General features: G+C 41.0%; 1 protein-coding gene across 2 annotated transcripts in view; it reads left to right on the forward strand.

The window, feature by feature from the left end:
* papolg (poly(A) polymerase gamma) overlaps positions 1–19,186 on the forward strand; it is a 62,033-nt gene extending 42,847 nt beyond the window's left edge. The window contains exons 24-25 of one of the 2 annotated variants that reach the window (XR_011595026.1): positions 18,562–18,638; positions 18,892–19,186. The gene's annotated coding sequence lies outside the window, so the exon portion shown is untranslated. Of the gene's footprint in view, positions 1–18,561; positions 18,639–18,680 lie in introns of both variants that reach the window. The other variant, XM_070889614.1, reaches the window with a different exon arrangement.
* Positions 19,187–21,355: the final 2,169 nt, after the last annotated feature.

Below are 21,355 nucleotides of genomic sequence, written 5' to 3' on the forward strand. Positions count from 1 at the left end.
CTTCACTTGATAACTACATGATACTTTCCAGCAAGAGTCACCCTGATTGACTTCCTTAACCCCCCAAACCCCCACCAAAAACAAATCCCTTTAACTAATTTAGTTAATGCCATTCTTAACACCACTTCTGCTCTGGCTGAGCACACACACGAGAGATCTTCCTGATTCTTGTGTCTCTCTCCATACAGCATCGCATGACGCATTTATTCACTAAGACATCATAGGAGATCTCATTTTTAATAGATACCAATAGATCTCGCATACCATGGTGAATCAGAGGATCTGATGTTTTAATAATAAAATTATACTGTGGACCTGTGACAAAGGAGTAGCATTGTGTCCAAGTCAGAATGGTATGCGACTTGGAGATAATGTTCTCATGATGCTGCTCTTGTTCTCCTTAGAGGTGTGGGGCTCGAAGCTGCTGTTAAAGTAAACAAAGTAACTAGTTAATCCTATAGATGGTATACTGGTGATGGAAGTGGATATTTGATTCCTGTCGCAATACTTGGTGATCAAGTAGACTGATTTGACCTGGATCCTGCTGAGCTTTTTAAGTATTGCAGCTGCACCTGTCCAGGCAAGTTATGAGTATTCCATCATAGCCTTGTAGGTAGTGGGAGAAACTTGTCAAACTATTCGGTCTCTGCCCTGGCTTTGTAGCTAGTGTTGATATGGCTTGTCTACTGACTGCACTGCAAAAAAAAAAAAATGGCCCAGAATTTGCAGTTAGCGCTGAAGTGAAGGCATTCACTGTTAGCCCCGAAGTAAGCTTTGCACAAAGATCTCTCAATCTGTCAAAGTTCAGGTTTTCTGACACTCCATTCAAATCAATGGAGTATAGCGGGGATCCCCTAGTGCGAGCTGCTGTGAAGTCAACAAGTTGTCTAAGCCAATCAAAATGCAGAATTCTCAGATGGCAAACAAGGAAGTGGTTAATCTCCATTCTAAATTTTTTTAAATATTAGAGCAAATTGAAGATTGAGGCTTTCATGGGGAAAAGGCAAACCTGAAATAAAGAGACAAACTTTTAAATATTTTTTCACTTTCAGAAATTTCACACTGCACAAAATTAAAATTTGTTTTTCAGGCCCATAACCTTTGTTTAGCAGTCAATAGGTTGTATCAATTGTCGATTTTAAAAATTAACAATTAATCCAGCATCAGTTGCCATTTGCGGAAGAGAGTCCAGACTTCTACCACCTTTTGTGTGCAAAAGTGTTTCCTAATTTCATTTCTGAAAGGTGTGGCTCTAATTTTTAGACGCTACCCCCTAATCCTAGAATCACCAACCAGTGGAAATAGTTTACCCTATCTGTTCCTCTTTTTATATCTCAAAAATTTCAATTAGGTCACTCCTTAACCTTCTAAATTCTAGGGAATACAATGCTAATTCATGTAATCTCCTCGTAACTTAATCCTTGAAGTCTGTTTATCATTCTGATAAACCTACCCTGCTTTCCCTCCCAAGGCCAATATAATGCTTCCTAAGGTGTGGTGCCCAGAATTGCTCACAGTATTCCAGGTGTGGTCTAACCAGGGTTTTGTATAGCTGCAGCATAACTTCTATCCCTTTGCATTCTCGTACTCGAGGTATAAAGGCCAACATTCCATTAGCCGTTTTGATTATTTTTTTTGTACCTGTTCATGACATTTTAATCTATGTACCTGGACCATTAAGTCTCTTTGGACCGCCACTGCTTTTAACTTTTCACCATTTTAGAAATTACCCTGTTTCTATTTTTAGGTCCAAAATGGATCATCTCACATTTGCCTACATTGATATCCATTTGCCCATTCACTTAATCTATCGATCCCTTTTGTAATGTTATGCTTTCATCTACAATACCACCTATCTTTGTCTCATTGGCAAATTTAGATACATGACTTAGATGATGGTATAGAAAGTCATCAATAAATACTGTGAATAGTTGAGGCCCCAATCCCTGTGGGACACCACTAGTCACATCCTGTTAATTTGAGTACCTACCCATTATCCGTACTGCCTGTCTCCTGCTACTCAGCCAATTCCTAACCAGGTCAATAATTTGCCCTTCATTCTGTGGGCTTCTGCCTTAGTTAACAGTCTCTTATGTGGGACTTTATCAAATGCCTTCTGGAAGTCCATATGAATAACATCCATAGACATTCCCCTGTCCACTATCAGGTTAGTCAGGCATGACTTACCTTTCACACATCCATGCTGGCTTTCTCTGATCACCTTCTCCTTATTTATAGACTCTAGTAATTTTGCAGCAACAGATATTAGAAACATAGAAAATAGGTGCAGGAGTAGGCCATTCGGCCCTTCTAGCCTGCACCGCCATTCAATGAGTTCATGGCTGAACATGCAACTTCAGTACCCCATTCCTGCTTTCTTGCCATACCCCTTGATCCCCCTAGTAGTAAGGACTACATCTAACTCCTTTTTGAATATATTTAGTGAATTGGCCTCAACAACTTTCTGTGGTAGAGAATTCCACAGGTTCACCACTCTCTGGGTGAAGAAGTTTCTCCTCATCTCGGTCCTAAATGGCTTACCCCTTATCCTTAGACTGTGACCCCTGGTTCTGGACTTGCCCAACATTGTGAACATTCTTCCTGCATCTAACCTGTCCAAACCCCATCAGAATTTTAAACGTTTCTCATTCTTCTGAACTCCAGTGAATACAAGCCCAGTTGATTTAGGCTAACTGATCTATAATTCCCTGGTTTCCCCCTCTTGCCATTCTTAAATGATGTGCAATTTTCCAATCTAAAGTAACAGTTCCTAAATCGAGAACTTTAGGAGATTATAGTTAGGGCATCTGCAATGTGCGCACCAGTTTTTAAAATCCTGGGATGGAAACCATCTGATTCTGGAGATTTGTCACTCTTTAGTGCCATTATCTTAATTACTGTTTTACTTGCCTTAATTTTATTGAGTCCCTGCCCCTGATTCAATATTCGTTTCCTTGAGATTTCTGGCATGCTATCCTCTTCCTCTACTGTAAATACTGACACGAAGTAATTATTCAACATGTCTGCCATTTCCTTATTATTGACCATATTGCCTCTTTCAGTTTTTACGGGGCCAGTATTGCTCCTCATACCCTCTTTTTTTTTTTTTACTAATACAATTATAAAAATTCTGTTGATTTTGATATCCCTTGCAAGTTTCTTTACATACTCCCTTTTTGTAGCTCTTAATGCCTGTTTTGTGACCCTTTGCTGTTCTTTTGTATCTTTCCCATTCACCAGGATCTATGCTAATTTTTTGTATGCTTTTTCTTTTATGAAAAGAAAGACTAGGATTTATATAGCGCCTGTCGCGACCACCGGACGTTTCAAAGTGCTTTGCAGCCAATGAACTATTTTTGGAGTGTAAACACTATTGTAATGTAGGAAATGCTGCAGCCAATTTGTGCACAAACAGCAATGTGATGACCAGATAACTTTTTAAATTATGTTTATTGAGGGATAAATATTGGCCAAGATACAGGGGATAACTCCCCTGCTCTTCAAAAGAGTGCCATGGGATCTTTTACATCCACTTGAGAGAGCAAACAGGGGCCTCGGTTTAACGTCTGATCCAAAAGACAGAACCTCTGACAATGCAGCACTCCCTCAGCACTGCACTAGATTTTTGTGCTCCACTCCTTGGAGTGGGGACTTGAACCCCACAACCTTCTGACTCGGGCGAGAGGCCACTGAGCCACAGCTGACGCACATGTTGTCCCTCACCTCTAGTTGTCCATGGCTGGGTTTTTTTGGTAAGTAGAGTTTTTGCCCCTCAGGTATAAACTGGTTCTGTATCATTAAATTTTTTGAAAATCTCCCACTGATCTGCCATTTTATCCATTAACATTTGCTCAGTTTACTGTGGACGGTCTCTGTCTCATCCTGTTGAAGTCAGCCTCACCCTTTCAAATGCTATGTTGAACTTTTATCATGTTTTGATCGCTATTGGATAAATGTTCACGCACAGTTAGGCTGTTAACTAAATCTGGCTTATTACTCATTACTAAATCTAATTTGGCATGCTCCCTTGTTACCTCTAGGACATATTATTGTAGAAAACTATCCCGGACACGAAATTTACTACCTTTTCTGATTGGTGCTAGTCTGCTTATCCCAATCTATATGAAAGTTAAAATCCCCCATTAAAACCATTCTACCTTTACTACATGCTTGTCTAATCTCTGAATTTGTAAATCAAGCACTTCACAGCTGCTACCAGGGGATCCATACACAACTCTCATTACAGTCTTGAATCCTTTCCTATTTCTTCATTCTACCCATAAAGTCTCCATTTGGCTGCTTGCCTCTCGTTATATCCTTTCATCCTTAATCACGAAGGCTACTCCCCCACCCTCTGCCATTTTCCCTATCTTTCCTATAGACCATATAACCTGGCATATTTAGTACCAGTCCTGATCATGCAGCAATGCCTCAGCAATGGCTACCATGCCATACCCTTCAAGTTGAATTTGCGCCTGCAGTTCATTCAATTTATTCCTTTATACTTTGTGCATTTGTATAAAGAATGCTTATTTGGGCCACATACCCTAGACTGTCCTTGAGCTCTAATGTTTTATTTACTTGCTGCTTATTTCTCTCCTGGTTTAATCACTACATCTTTTAGTTTTCCCTTTACATGTAGTGCCTGAAGCACAATTTCAAACATGCTCTACTTGTTCCTTTTTGTTTATAATTACTGCGGCAAAGCCAACGTTTTCGTCCCTTCCCCTGATTTGAGTGATTACAATGATTGCTGACTCTGGTGGGCGGGAGTGGGGCGGGGGAAAATGTGCACAGTTGCAACCTGCATCGGAGCAGTGAATGACAGACCGCAACTTCAGGATTTCCACATACACTAAATGCTGAAGTCAGTCAGTTTCAAAGGTGGAATGACTGCCAACAGTACCAGTTTGTCAACATCTGGACCATAAATTCTTTGCCAATAATTGGCTGCGAAGCACTTTGGGACATCCTACAGTCATGAAAGTCATTATATATAAATGCAAGTTCTCTTTCCCTCGCCTTTTCTTGCACTCTTTCCTTTTTGTCTAGCTTCCAGCTAATAATGCTCAAGATGTTGAATGTGCAAAACTTGGCAATGGTCAAGGTTACACTGGATTCTCTGGATTTTTATGAACCATGTGCAAATTGGCATAGGGACAAGTGGATTAGGTTAAATGTGTGGCTGAAAGTGGTGTGGAAGGCAGGGGTTTTGATTCATGGGGCACTGGCACCAGTACTGGGGAAAGAGGGGGCTGTTCCGTTGGGACGGGCTCCACTTAAACCAGGCTAAGACCAGTGTCTTGGTGAATCAAATAACTATGGCGGTAGGGCTTTAAGGGGTATCCGGATTCAGAAAAGGGTTAATTCAAAAACACTAAGACAAATGTCAAGGGTGTTGAGCAGAGTAGTGATTTGGGTAAAAATAAGCAGAGTGGATCAGGAAGGGACAGGGAGCTTAACAAAGGCAATAGGGCATCAGTGACTAAGAGGACATCAGGGACAAATAGAAAAAGTTAAAGCTACTATCTACGTGAAGCATTTGCAACAAAATATATAGATTAATAGCAGAGAAATAAATGGATTTGATCTAATGACCATTATGGAGACGTGGTTGCAGATTGACAAAGGTTGGGAACTAAATATTCTGGGATACTGAACTTTTAGATAAGATAGGCAAAATGGAAAAGGAGGGGTTAGCCCTGATGAGCGATGGGATAAAGACAGTAGAGAGAAAGGACCTTGGCTTGGAAAATCAGGATGTAGAATCATTGAGTGGAGCAAAGAAATGAGCAGAAAACACTGGTGGGGGTAGTTTATAGGCCCCTTAACAGTAGTAGTGTTGGGCACAGTATAAATCAAGAAATTATAAGTGCATGTAATAGGGGTAATGGAGAGCTAGAGCACAGAGCTGGGAGTTTTGCACAGTGAGGAATTTTGTGAGCGCAGGCATTCGATGGAGAGGAAGAAGGCGGTGGAGATGTCTTGACTGAAAAGGAGGAATGGAGCTACAGAACTCAGTCTCGAAGTTGATAGACACGAGAGCAGACCTGCGGGACAGCGAGAGGAGCGGCTGCAGATAAAAGTAGGCCCAAGAGCCCGGAGGAAGCGCGAGTGTCAGGGGTAAGTGACGTCTGTGCAAGGGAAGGAGCTGATTGGTGAGTAGTTGGTGACTGTCTTGTTTTAAGTCGTCAGTTTATTTCTGTTAAATTACTTAAAAAGAGAAAAGTAGTTAGTTAATAGTCGAATAAATAAAGGCATGGCAGGGTGGCTCGGTCCAGCAGAAGGCATATCCTGTGCCATGTGGGAACTCCAGGACACTGGAACCACCTGTGCAGAAACTGTCGCCAGCTGGAGGAGTTTGAACTCCAGGTTTCGGAGCTTGAGCAGCAGCTGGCATCTCTGCGGTGCATCCGCGAGGCTGAGAATTTTGCGGATAGCACATTTCAGAAGATGGTCACCCTGCAGGCAGAGAGAGAATGGGTGACTGCCTGACAGAAGAGGCTGACCAGGCAGGTAACGCAGGAATCCCCCGAGTGCATCTCTCTCTCTGCAATCAGTACTCTGTTCTAAATACTGGTGAAGGGGTGGTTTCTCTGTGGAGTACAGCCAGAACCATGTCTGTGGCATCACTGGTGCCTCAGCTGTACAGGGTAGGAGTGGGTGGGGGGTGGGCGATGATTCGATAGTTTGGGGAGCAGACAGGTGTTTCTGCGGCTGCAGACGTGATTCTAGGATGGTATGTTGCTTCCCTGGCGCCAGGGTTAAAGATGTCGCTGAGCGGCTGCAGAACATTGAGGGGGGAGGGTGAACAGCCAGAGGTCGTGGTCCATATTGGTACCAATGACATAAGTAGAAAGAGGGATGAGATGCTACAGGCAGACTTTAGGGAACTAGGAAAGAGATTAAAAAGCAGGACCTCAAAGATAGTAATCTCTAGATTACTCCCGGTGCTATGCGTGAGTGAATATAGAAATCTGAGGATAGAGCAGATGAATGTGTGGCTGGAGAGATGGGGAGGGCTTCATATTCCTGAAGCATTGGGACCGATTCTGGGGGAAGTGGGACCTGTACAGGTCGAATATGTTACACCTTAACAGAGTTGATACCAATATCCTCACTAGGAGGTTTGCTAGTGCTGTTGGGGAGGGTTTAAACTTAGTTGGCAGAGGGATGGGAACCAGGATGTAGCATTAGAAAAGAGAAATCCAGGGCATAAAGTACTGGAAGAGACTGGCATCACTAAAGCAAGAAATAGTAAGGTATTCGGTGGGGTCAGACTAAGAGAAAACACAGGATGGTCTAGGCTAGGTTTGCAGTTTATGTATGTAAACGTACAAAGCATAATAAACAAGGTTGGTGAGCTACAGATGCAAATAACCACGTGGGAATATGATGTGGCAATAATAGAAATCTGACTCAAAGGCAGAATTGGGTATTAAATATTCCTGAATATAGAGTGTTCAGGAAAGCTAGAGAAGGAAAAATGGGAGGTGGGATAGCAATATTGGTTAAGGAGAATGTTAGTGCTGGAGAGAGGATATCCTGGAGGGATCAAGGACAGAATCTATTTGGTTAAGAGTTAAGAAATAAGAGGTGCCATTACACTAGGTGTATTTTATAGGTCACCAACTAGTGGGAAAATTATGGAGGAGCAAATTTGCAGAGAAATTAGAGGTGTAAGAACTATAGAGTAGTGATAATGGACTTCAACTATTCTAATATAGACTGGGATTATACTGTAAAGCGCACAGAGGGGGAAGAATTTCTGAAGTATGTTCAGGAGAACTTAATCAGTGTGTTTCTGGCCCAACGAGGAAGGAGACATTGCTGGATCTGGTTCTGGGGAGTGAGATACGTCAAGTGGAGCAAGTGTCAGTAGGTGAACATTTAGGGAACAATGATCATAGTATCAAGGTTTAGATTAGCTATGGAATAGGACAGGGAGCAATTTAAAGTAAATACATAATTGGAGGATGGCAAATTTCAGTGGGATGAGAACGGATCTGGCCCAGCTAAATTAGAAACCAAGATTGGCAGGCAAAACTGTAGTGGAACAATGGGCTGCCTTTAAAGAAGAAATAGTTTGGGTACAGTCGAGGTACATTCCCACTAAGGGGAAAGGTATGGCAACTAAAGTCAGGGCTCCCTCGATGATGAAAGAAAGATAAAACAGAAAAAGAGCACGTATGACAGATGTCTGGTCGAGGATACATCTGAGAATCGGATTGAATATAGAATGTTCAGAGAAGAAGTGAAAAAGAAAATAAGGGGCAAAGATGAGGCATGAGAATAGAATGGCAGCTAACATAAAAGGTAATCCCAAAGTCTTCTATAGGCATATACATAGAAAACTGGTAATAAGAGGAGAGGTGGGGCCGATTTAGGGACCAAAAAGGAGAGAGCTATGCATAGAGGCAGAGGGTATGGCTGAAGTACTAAATGAGTACTTTGCATCTGTCTTCACCAAGGAAGAAGATACTGCCATAGATCTAGTAAAGGAAGAGGTAGAGGAGATACTGGTTGGGATAAAAATTGATAAAGGTGAGGTACTAGAAAGGCTGACTGTACTTAAAATAGATAAGTCACCAGGAGCAGATGGGATGCATCCTAGGATGCTGAGGGAAGTGAAGGAAGAAATCGGGGAGGTACTGGCCATAATCTTCCAATTCTCCTCAGAAACCGGGGTGGTGCCAGGAGAATTGCAAATGTTACACCCTTGATTTAAAAAAAAAGGTGTAAAGATAAAGCCAACAACCATAAGCCGGTCAGTTTAACACTGGTAGTGGGGAAGCTTCTAGAAACAATAATCAGGGACACTTGGACAAGTGTAGATTAATTAAGGAAAGCCAGCATGGATTTGTTAAAGGAAAATCATTTAGCCAACTCGATTTGAGTTTTTTGATGCGGTAAGAGGGTTGATGAGGGCAATGCAGTTGACGTGGTGTACATGGATTTCCAAAAGGCGTTTGACAAAGTGCCACATAATAGGCTTGCATGTAAAGTTGAAGCCCATGGAATAAAAGGGACAGTTGCAGAATGGATAAGAAATTGGCTAAGTGACAAGAAACAAGAGTAGTGGTGAACGGTTGTTTTTTGAACCGGAGGAAGATATACATACTATGGTGGTCCCCAGGGCTCGGTACTAGGATCACTGCTTTTCTTGATGTATATTAATGACTTGAATGTGGATGTACAGGGTACAATTTCAAAATTTGCAGATGATGCAAAACTTGGAAGTATAGTGATGGATTTCAAGAGGACATAGACAGGCTGGTGGAAAGGGTGGACACGTGGCAGATGAAATTTAAAGCGGAAAAGTGCAATGTGATACATTTTTGGTCAAAAGAATGAGGAGAGTAAATATAAACTAGAATACAATCCTAAAGGGGGTGCATGAACCGAGAGATGAAGGTGTATATGTGCACAAATTGTTGAAGGTGGCAAGGCAGGTTGAGAAAGCGGTTAAAAAAGCTTATGGCATCCTGGACTTCATGACGAGAGGTATGAGAGTACAAAAGCGTGGAAATTATGATGATCCTGTATAAACCACTGGTTGGGCGTCAACTGGAATATTGTGTCCAATTCTGGGCATTGTAATTTAGGAAGGATGTGAAGGCCTTGGAAAGAGTGCAGAAAGATTTAAGAGAATGATTCCAGGGATGAGGGACTTCAGTTACGTGGATAAACTGGAGAAGCTGGGGTTATTCTCCTTAGAGCAGAGAAGACAGAGGAGCTTTGATAGAGGTGTTCAAAAGAGGGGTCTAAACAGAGTAGATCAAGAGAAACTGTTCCCATTGGCAGAAGGGTCAATTATCAGGGGATACAGATTTAAGGTGATTTGCAAAAGAACCTAAGATGACATAAGAGAATTTTTTTTCCACAGCGAGTGGTTAGGATCTGGAATGTACTGCCTGAAAGGGTGATGGAGGTGGACTGAATCACTGCTTTCAAAAGCGAGTTGGATAAGTACCTGAAAAAATTTTTTGCAGGGCTACAAAGAAAGGGCGGGAGAGTGGGACTAGCTGAAAGCCGACATGGGATTGACAGGCTGAATGGCCGCCTTCCATGCTGTAACCATTCTATGAATTATGACTAGGCATACCAAATTTGCAGTAATAGTGCAGAAGGCGAGTTCACGGAATGCATTCAAGATAGTTTTCTAGATCAGTATGTCGAGGAACCAACTAGGAGCAGGCTATTTTAGATCTCGTATTGTGCAGTGAGACCGGGGTTAATTAACCTTGTAGTAAAGGAGCCTATGGGGAAGAGGGATCATAATATGATAGAATTTTATATTGAGTTTGAGTGATTTATTTAAATCTGAAACGAGGGTCATAGATTTGAACAATGCAAAATATGTAGGTATAAGGGGCAAGTTGGCTAAAGTAGATTGGGAAACTAGATTAAAATAAATGAAGGTCGATAACCAATCAAACATTTAAAGAAGAAATTAATTAATTTGCAATGAATATACATTCCTTTAAGGAATAAAAACACCACAGGAAAAGTGGTCCAATCATGGCTAACAAGAGAAGTTAAAGATAGTATTAGATTAAAGTGGCTTATGTTGCCAAAAAGAAAAGCCTGCAGATTGGGAGGATTTTAGAATTCAGCAAAGGATGACCAGGAAATTGATAAAATAGAATGAGCAAACTACCAAGAGACATTAAAAACAGCTTGTAAAAACTTCTGTAGGTATGTAAAAAGAGATTAACAAAAGTAAACATGGGTCTCTTACAGGTGGAACCAAGAGAAATTATTATGCGGAATAGGAAATGGCAGATTAAACAAATACTTTGTATCTGTGTTCACAGAGGAAGGCGCAAAAAACATTGTGGAAATTGTAAGGGGGTAAAAAGTACACTTGTAAGAAGCATAAGGAAATTAGGAGGATCTGAGGAATCGGGAGTTCCTCTGTCTTACGGTATGGATTGTAATATTGACCGATTTATGTAAAGCACACTTATACACTCGCTTACATTGGGTTAAGAGGGAGGCAGCAATGCCTGATGGTTAATGAACCATCTGAAGTAGCCAACATTGCATTGACCCTTAGCACAGAAAATAGAAGATGAAAACACACTACTGAAATACAAGGGCAGTGGAGAATCAACATCCTAGAAAGATACCATACCCTGGGAAGCAAGGTCAATCAACAGAGATGAGAAACTGAGGCAAAGTTGAACACATTCTCGAAGGGTGACATGAGATGGACAGGTGGGGGAGAACTACTCTGAGCCAGTCTGAGCAGTAGGCCAATCGGTGGTTTTGTAGGAGGGTCACATACCTCGGAAACCTGTATAACTGTAAATGTAAAACCTTTGTTCTGGGACGTGTTCATCGGAACATTTCCCGAGCATGTTCGAATAATAAAACCAGTGAATCCATGGTCGCTATACAGAGGGCAGGTGTCGACTCGTTATATCGGAGTCCACCTCTGAAGAGAAGTTTTCCCTTTTACCTCAACAAAATAGGTAACCAAAGGTCTAGTGAGAATGAGGAACTAGAGGAAATCCGTAAACAAATAGTACTGGAAAAATTAATGGGACTAAAAGCTGACAAATCCTCTGAACCTGATGGCGTACATCTTAGGACTTTTAAAAAGAAGTGACTACAGAAATAGTGGATGCATTGGTTTTGATGAAAACTGACTGCAAAAGCTTCTATAGATATGTGAAGAGAAAAAGATTAGTGAAGACAAACTTGGGTCCCTTGCAGTCGAATTCAGGTGAATTTATAATGGGGAATAAAGAAATGGCAGACCAATTGAACAAACACTTTGGTTCTGTCTTCACGAAGGAAGACACTAATAACTTTCCGGAAATACTAGGGGACCGAGGGTCTAGCGAGAAGGAGGAACTAAAGGAAATCTTTATTAGAGGAAATTGTGTTAGGGAAATTATCGGGGATTGAAGGGTGATAAATCCCCGGGACCTGATAGTCTGCATCCCAGAGTACTTGAGGAAGTTACCCTAGAAATAGTGGATGCATTGGTGATCATTTTCCAACAGTCTATCGACTGTGAATGTGAGAAAATGTATAAGCAATAGAGACAGTGAAGTGAACAAAGGAATCATGGAAAAATAACTAAAAGAATGTCAGACTGCAAATATTACAACATCAGCACAAATAACAGACTTGCTCAAGGTTTTAGTTACTAGTCACGCCAGTAAAATTGTAACATTTACAAGCAATGGGTGAGAAAGCTCTTCGTGAGAAAAAGTTGCTATAACCACTTGCCCGTATCTAATTGGGCAAGGAAGGCTAGGTATCGGCTCATGAGTGGACAAAGGGACGGAGGGATCACAAAGGATGGGGTGAACTGAATGTCCCTCAATTGTATTATGTACTGAAAGTGTATAACCGTTGCGCCCCTACATTGTAACGGGGCTTGTCTGAGGGAAGTGGGCGCACTCTGAGGGAGAGCGTTCCTTTGTTCTGATAAGTCCCGGCCGGTGAAACAATTAATAAAGACTGCTTTGTTATAAGCTGCTTTGGTGTTCGCCTCAGTGTATTCGCTGAAACAGATTGAGGGGAAAAGAACCCGTATCAACAGATCAGTTCCTATGGACTGGAGGGTAGCTAATGTAACACCACTTTTTAAAAAAGGAGGGAGAGAAAGCAGGGAATTATAGACCAGTGAGCCTGACATCGATAGTGGGGAAAATGTTGGAATCAATTATTAAAGATGAAATAGCAGCGCATTTGGAAAGCAGTGATAGGATTGGCCCAAGTCAGCATGGATTTATGAAAGGGAAATCATGCTTGGGAAATCTTCTAGAATTTTTTGAGGATGTAACTAGTAGAATGGACAAGGGAGAACCAGTGGATGTGGTGTATTTGGACTTTTGACAAGGTCCCACACAAGAGATTGTGCAAAATTAAAGCACCTGGTATTGGGAGTAATGTATTGACGTGGATAGAGAATTGGTTGGCAGATAGGAAGCAGAGAGTTGGGATAAACGGGTCCTTTTCAGAATGGCAGGCAGTGACTAGTGGGGTGCCGCAGGGCTCCGTGCTGAGACTCCAGCTATTTACAATGTACATCAATGATTTTAGATGAAGGAATTGAGTGTAGTATCTCCAAGTTTGCAGATGACACTAAGCTGGGTGGCGGTGTGAGCTGTGAGGAGGATGCTAAGAGGCTGCAGGGTGATTTGGACAAGTTAGGTGAGTGGGCAAATGCATGGCAGATACACTATAATGTGGATAAATGTGAGGTTATCCACTTTTTGGTGGCAAAAACATGAAGGCAGAATGTTATCTGAATGGCAGCAGATTAGGAAAAGGGGAGGTGCAATGAGACCTAGGTGTCATGGTACATCAGTCATTGAAAGTTGGCATGCAGGTACAGCAGGCGGTGAAGAAGGCAAATAGCATGTTGTCCTTCATAGCTAGGGGTTTTGAGTATAGGAGCAGGGAGGTCTTACTGCAGTTGTACAGGGCCTTGGTGAGGCCTCACCTGGAATATTGTGTTCAGTTTTGGTCTCCTAATCTGAGGAAGGACGTTCTTGCTATTGAGGGAGTGCAACAATGGTTCACCAGACTGATTCCCGGGATAGCAAGACTGACATATGAGGAGAGGCTGGATCAACTGGGCCTGTATTCATTGGAGTTTAGAAGAATGAGAGGGGATCTCATAGAAACATAAAATTCTGATGGGACTGGACAGGTTAGATGCAGGAAGAATGTTCCTGAAGTCTAGAACCAGGGGTCACAGTCTAAGGATAAAAGGGTAAGCCATTTAGGGCCTAGATGAGGAGAAACTTCTTCACTCAGAATTGTTAACCTGTGGAACTCCCTACGGCAGAGAATTGTTGATGCCAGTTCGTTAGATATATTCAAGAGCGAGTTAGATATGGCCCTTATGGCTAAAGGGATCAAGGGATATGGAGAGAAAGCAGGAAAGGGGTACTGAGGTGAATGATCAGCCATGATCTTATTGAATGGTGGTGCAGGCTCGAAGGGCCGAATGTCCTACTCCTGCACCTATTTTCTATGTTTCAATCTTCCAGAATTCCCTAGATTCTAGAACCATCGCTGCAGAGTGGTAGGTAACAAATGTAACCCTGCTATCCAAGAAAGGAGGGAGAGAGAAAATGGGGAACTATAGACAAGTTAGCCTGACATTAGTAGGGAAAATATTAGAAACTATTAGGGACGTGGTAACAGAGCACCTAAAAAAAAAAAAAAAATCATATGATTGGCCAGAGTTGACATTGATTTATGAAAGGGAAGTTGTATTTCACGCACCTTAGTTTTTTGAGGTTGTAACTAGCAAACTAGATAAAGGCGAACCAGTGGATGTAGTGTATTTGGATTTTCAAAAAACATTCGATAAGGTGCCAAGCAAGAGTTTATTACACAAAATTAGGGCTCATAATATATTAGCATGGATTGAAGATTGGTTAATGGACAGAAAACAGGTCACTTTCGGCATGGCAAACTGTAACTAGTGGGGTACCGCAAGGATCAGTGCTCGGGTCTCCGCTTATTTGGATAAGGGGATCGAGTGTAATGTAGGCACATTTGCTGATACAAAGTTAGGTGGGGAAGTAAGTTGTGAGGAGGATGCAAAGGGAAATACAGGTTAAGTGAATGGGCCAGAACATATCGGAAGGAATATAATGTGAAGTTATTCACTTTGGTAGGAAAATTAAAAAGTAGAATATTTTTAAATGGTGCGAGATTGGGAAATGTTGGTATTCAGAGGGACATGGGTATCCTTGTACACGAATCACGAAGTTAAGGTACAGCGAGCAATTAGGAAAGCAAATGGTATGTAGTAATATAGCGTCTCCCTGACAACGGAGACAGCTCGAGCATGGAGCTATTGCAGGTCCTAGCAAGAGGACAAAATGAGAAATAAAAAGTAATAAAAATGACATCAGGATGGAGGACAGTGGTTCTTCCAGATTAATTGAATCACTGGAAAGGGAATGAATCTTAAAGAAAGCTAATTACTGATTTAAATTGATTCAATTGCTGCTTTTCTAATTTTAACTTAAACAAGATTTATAATATAAATTAATAATGTTTATACTGATTTTACTATTGTATACTCATTGTAAATAATACAATGTAATTTGAAAATCTCTCTTTGTTATTTTGCTTGAACTTGTTTGTGTGGGTGTTTTGGCTGCCGCTTCAGACCTGGGCCTTTAACCCCTTTTTACACTTCCTTCTCACGCTTTTTCTCTCTTTCCCTCAATGGTCAATATCTAACATTTTGTAAAATTGTTGTGAAGAGCCTTGGAACTTTTTACTATGTTAAAGGCGCTATATAAATAAAAGTTATGTTGGCCTTTATAATAAAAGGATTGGACTGTAAAAGAGTAAAGAAGTCTTACTGCAATTATATATGACTTTGGTGTGACCACACCTGGAGTACTATGTACAGTTTTAGTCTCCTTACCTAAGAAAGGATATACTTGCCATAAAGGGGGTATAATTAAACTGATTCCTGGAATGGGGTGGGGGGATTGTTCTAATGAGTGAGTAGACTAGGCTTATATTCCCTAGTCTAATAATGAGAAGTGATCTCATTGAAATGTATAAAATTCTTAAGGGGCTTGACTGGGTAGATGCTTGGAGGATGTTTCCCCTGGTAGGGGTCACAGTCTCAGAATAAGGGGGTTGGCCATTTAGGATTGAGATGAGAAATGTCTTCACTCAAAGGATTGTGAATCTTAGGAATTCTCTACCAAAGAGGGCTGTGGCTGCTCGGTCATTCTGTATATTCAAAACTGAGATCTATAGACTTTTGGATAGGTAATTAAGGGATATGGGGATAGTGCAAGAAGGTGGAGTTGAGGTCGAAGATCAGCCATGATATTACTGAATGGTTGAATGGCCTATTCCTGCTCCTATTTCTTCTTATAGTTGGACTTTTTTGGACATGATATAAATGTTACCTACAACTGTTTAAGCCTGCATGTTTAAGTTCTTCTGGTAACTGTTATGGACTGCTCCATTATTGGAGTTGTGAATGGAGATAGTTAGCAAACAACCCTGCTCTTGGCTTTTTGATGAAGGGAATGTCATAGGTGAAGCAACTGAAGATGGTTGGTCCAAGGCCGCTTCCCTGAGGAATTCCTGCAGTGATGATCTGGGCCTGCAATGATTGTGGAGAAACATGGCCAACTTTCTCATGTACTGAATAGTTTTCCCCTTTGATAATCATTAACCTTGTTTTGCTCCTTTGTTACTATGCTCCACCACCTGTCCTCACCGCACAGCACTGCCCCCAGGGGACAATGTGAACCATTTCCCATACTTTGGGATTCTCTTATCAACAAGAACAGACATTGACGACAAGATTCAACACCACCGCCAGTGCAGCCTTCGGCCGCCTGAGGAAAAGAGTGTTTGAAGACCAGGCCCTCAAATCTGCCACTAAGCTCATGGTCTACAGGGCTGTAGTAATACCCACCCTCCTGTATGGCTCAGTCATGGACCATGTACAGTAGACACCAAGTCGCTGGAGAAGTACCACCAATGAGGTCTCCGCAAGATCCTACAAATCCCCTGGGAGGACAGAGGCACCAACATTAACTTCCTTGACCAGGCCAACATCCCCAGTATTGAAGCACTGACCACTTGATCAGCTCCGCTGGGCAGGCCACATTGTCCGCATGCCAGACACGAGACTCCCAAAGCAAGTGCTCTACTCGTAACTCCTTCACTGCAAACGAGCCAAAGGTGGGCAGAGGAAACGTTACAAGGACACCCTCAAAGCCTCGCTGATAAAGTGCAACATTCCCACTGACACCTGGAAGTCCTTGGCCAAAGACCACCCTAAGTGGAGGAAGTGCATCCGGGAGGGCGCTGTGCACCTCGAGTCATCGCCGAGAGCATGCAGAAATCAAGCACAGACAGTGGAAAGAGCGTGCGACAAACCAGTCCCACCCACCTGTTCCCTCAACGACTATCTGTCCCACCTGTGACGGGGACTGTGGTTCTCATATTGGACTGTTCAGCCACCTAAGAACACATTTTAAGAGTGGAAGCAAGTCTTCCTCGATTCCGAGGGACTGCCTATGATGATGATGATGATGATGATTTGAATACTGTCTTGATATCTAGAGAAGCCACTGTCATTCCTCCTCTAGCATCCAGCTCCTGTAATCAAGGCTGTGAATGAGCTCTGATTCAGCATTGGTGAGTGCGTACACTATTGAAAACTCCTGTTACTTTGCTTATAATTGCCCCATCAGTTCCCCTCAATCTTTGCAGTTAATTTTGCCGTCATAACAACAAATGGCCACTTCAATTGTGAAGCATTTTTGAGATGTTCTGAGGAAATTATATAAGGTACTATGTGTTTTTTTTCTTATTTTCCATGCCTTGTATGGCTCTCAAATGACAGCGTTACATTTGAAAGTATGTGGAGCTGTTTTGGGGATGCAGGTGTACTGGTAAGAAGTGTATCATTTAAATATGAATTCCTATTAAATGCTAATGAGTGATATTTAATGGTGGACGAGCACTGACTCAGAATATTCGCATAGACTGACATGGAAATGTATTCAATTCCTTCAGCAATAAATAAACTAGTAAGGGCTCTTTTTTATTTTTAAACTGGTCTGCCGACCTGAAGTTAATCTTGAATTATTGGGTAAACAGGAGAAATCGCATAGCAGCTTAAAACTGCAATATTAGATGACGTGTTTCTACTAAAAAGGCTATAGCAATTAACTACATTCTGCTTGTATAGAATGTTAAACAATTAAAATATCAATTAACTTCGCCAATTGGCCATGAAACCTAATCAACGTGAGAAACTTTTAGAAAGTGTTGAGTGCACGCTTCAGTCCTTGGATGAAATTTAGAAATTTCTGCGTTTAGCTGTTGTGTCGGTAATCCCCAAAGATTTTAAACATGGCAGAACTGCCAAAATGCAAAGAAACTCCGCTCGGCTGTTGGTCCCACGCGTTCAATTCAGGATATTGAAGAAGTTGGTTAGTTTGATATTTGCTCCATGTAGTTAGCTTGGCTTGTCAGAAAACCGTTCGTTATCAGACTTCTCTGAAACACTTTGTAAATCGAGAAATCCGGGCATTTTTGGTTAATCTACTAAAACAGAGCTGGAGCTGACTAGATTGGGCACTGTAGTGTCGGGCAGTCTGCTCACTATGTAGCATGCAGTGGCTGGACGGCCCTGCTCGGCCTTCCCATAGCCTGCAATCCTCTGCTGCTGTTCACATCTGCAGCCAACAGTCGGCGCTGGTGGGTCACAGTTGGAAGAGGTTGCTGCATAATGTGGATTTTAAAAACTGGGCAAATTCGCCGTGTCAGATTTTATGGTAAACTAGTGTTAATTTATGTATAATAAATACTAAGTGTTGTAGATTCTCGCTTATCTATAATTTGAATATCCTGTATTTTAGTCATCTAAGTGTATAATTTCCCTTTTGCTTTACTTAAAATGCTAATACGCCCAACATACTTTATTAATGTGTACCTTTTTTAAAAAATGTAATTAAATCACTCATTACTATATTCCAAAGAAATCACTCCTTTTGCTTGATTTGCATCAATACTCTCCCTTCTGTGCAGTTCAACGGCCCAATTGATGAGTTACTATTTAACACAAAAGCAAAATACTGCGGATGCTGGAATCTGAAATTAAAAAGGTAATCAACCTCAAAAGTTAACACTTTTTTTTCTCTCCACAGATGTTGCCTAGCCTGCTGAGATTTCCAGTTACAATTTAAACCGTGTTTAGATGTTTTACATTCAAACACGCGTTCTGACACAATTGAACCGTCAAGTTAACAATTTAATGTCTACAAATCCGGCAAACAACATTGTGCTTTAATTGGCGCATTATACCTAATCTCTGAAAAAAAATTTTAAAACAGATATTTTGTTTTTATGTTTATATAGGGGTGATAGTAATGATATTCGGATACTCTGCAAAATGGCATGGTTATATTAATGTAAGGAGGAGTATCCGTCGGCCACTGATCAAGATATGGGAGATAAACATCAAATCTGTGAAATAGGTGACCTGAGGTGGTAACATTTGGAGAATGGAAGAAGTTTTTCACTGCCTCTAAACTGTGTAATTTCTGACAGTCACAAGTACTGTATGAAAAGTAGTTCCTATTCTTTGCCTCACCTTGGAGACCAAAATTTTTAAGATACAATTTTGACAGCAATAAACTTAAATCTTGATGAATCTGATTTTAATTATTTTCAAGGTAACTTCTATGCAGGACCCACACTTTCTTTGAACATGTTTAGTTCAACTTGCCAATATTAGTGTACTCTGTTTTTAATGGAACCCATGAATTCATCCAACGTTACTACTGGCACAGCTACTTCTTTACTTGTGTAACATCCATGAGAACATAGGAAGGGAAGCAGTAAGTCTTCCAAGAAGATAAAGCTCAGTGCAATTTATGCCTGCCCCAAGCAGTAATGAAAATGGCAGAGCATCAATCTAAAATTACTTCTGCTTTCAGATGAGACGTTAAACCAAGGCCCCATCTGCTCTTAAGTGGACGTAAAAGATCCCATGGCACTATTTCGAAGAAAAGCGGGAGTTATCTAGTGTCCTGGCCAATATTTATCCCTCAATCAACATAACAAACAACAGATTATCTGGTCATTATCACATTGCTGTTTGTGGGAGCTTGCTGTGTGCAAATTGGCTGCCATGTTTCCCACATTACAACAGTGACTACATTTCAAAAAGTACTTCATTGGCTGTACAGTGCTTTGAAATGTCCAGTGGTTGTGAAAGGTGCTATATGAATGCAAGTCTTTTTCTAATTCAATTGTAATCAGTTACATTCCACAGATAACAACCCCCATCGTCCCAGCAAGGCACAAGCCACAGCATTCTGTAGAGAATTTTGTAACTTGTGCCTATACTTATCCATAAATCCTTTGATCCTACTATTAACCTGATAATTCACATTCAAAATGATCTGGATGTTTAACACTAGGTTCATTCACTGCTTGCTTCGAGTCTGTTCCATATATTCACCATTCTTGGGAAGGATGGTTTCTAATATCCTCCAGTGGAATCAGAGTTTAAGTTAAATCTCAATATATATCTAAGACTATTGCGATTTTAAATATCTGGATGCTGTCTCCTTTACAAACTTCTTTTCCCCAATGAAAACAACTTGTAAAATTTATCTTCATAACTTGAAGTTTTAAATTCTGGTATATCTCTGCAACTGTTCTCCTGACTTTCTCCAGTAGATAAATGTTCTTTTGAAGGTAAGCTACCAGTTATGTATAATATTTCAAATGTTGACCATACTGACAATTCAGGGTTGAATGACCTACTTTAGCTTGTTACACAAGGCAGTGATATTTGCTGTTTCCACCCATGCTTTGAGGAATAGGTGTAAGGAAACCTTCATTACTCATTTTTAAAGTATTGTGCCCCGATCATAAAATGACTAAAGGTAATAATCTTTTGCGTATTTGGGATGTTCCGTTGAAAAGTTTTGTTCTTTCAAATAAAATGCTCTTAATTTTTGTCTTTCAAATGTTTTATCAGAAATAGAAAACATATTTTCACCTCCTTTACTTAAAGTATTACTTGGTCAACAGTTGTGATGATCCAGAATTGCAATTCGTGATCATTCTGCTATGATCCTCATTGTGATGAGTCTTTGTTCACCACACTTTGTTTTTCTTTTTACATCATCTCTATTGAAAAAAAGTGTTAAACCTTAGCAGGAACAAGAGAGGTTGGTTCAAAGAAGCACTTCCCATAGTACCATTGACAAAATAATTTAAAAGTGAGCTGATTATGATGGAGATTTGCTATCCTCTGACAAGTTCTTGCTATAGCACAATGAAAAAAGGAATTGATTTTTTTTTTATAATGACTTTACCAGGCAATTTAGGCTCTGACTAAACAGACTAATGGTAAATATGAACACCGGCACAGCTTCCACAAATTCTAGTTGGGAGAGATCGGCTAGGTTTCACCTCTGGGGTTGGAACTCTTGCAAGTTTCCTTTTCCTTGTATTACTTGGAATTTGGGTTCATTAGAAATGTACACCAAGCAAAGCTGAAATACCCATGTGTTGAGGATCATGGTATTTAATTGTGTGAGCAGGTTGAGAGTCTGGGGACTGAACCATACCGCCCAGTGTGGGGTATGGAACACTTAACACATCACACCACCAACACTTCTGTCTTCCTGAGCCAACTGATTTCAGGCCATGAACTGTGTTCATAGAATCATAGAAATTTACAACACTGAAGGAGGCCATTGTAGAATTTACCAATATCTTGCAAAGATTCTAGGTACCTTTCCCCTGCAGAGGAGAAGAATCCCTTTCTGGACTTTTAAAATGGAAGGAAAACTTTGGGACACAA

Source organism: Pristiophorus japonicus, chromosome 9, assembly GCF_044704955.1.
Source record: "Pristiophorus japonicus isolate sPriJap1 chromosome 9, sPriJap1.hap1, whole genome shotgun sequence".
NCBI lineage: Eukaryota > Metazoa > Chordata > Chondrichthyes > Pristiophoridae > Pristiophorus > Pristiophorus japonicus.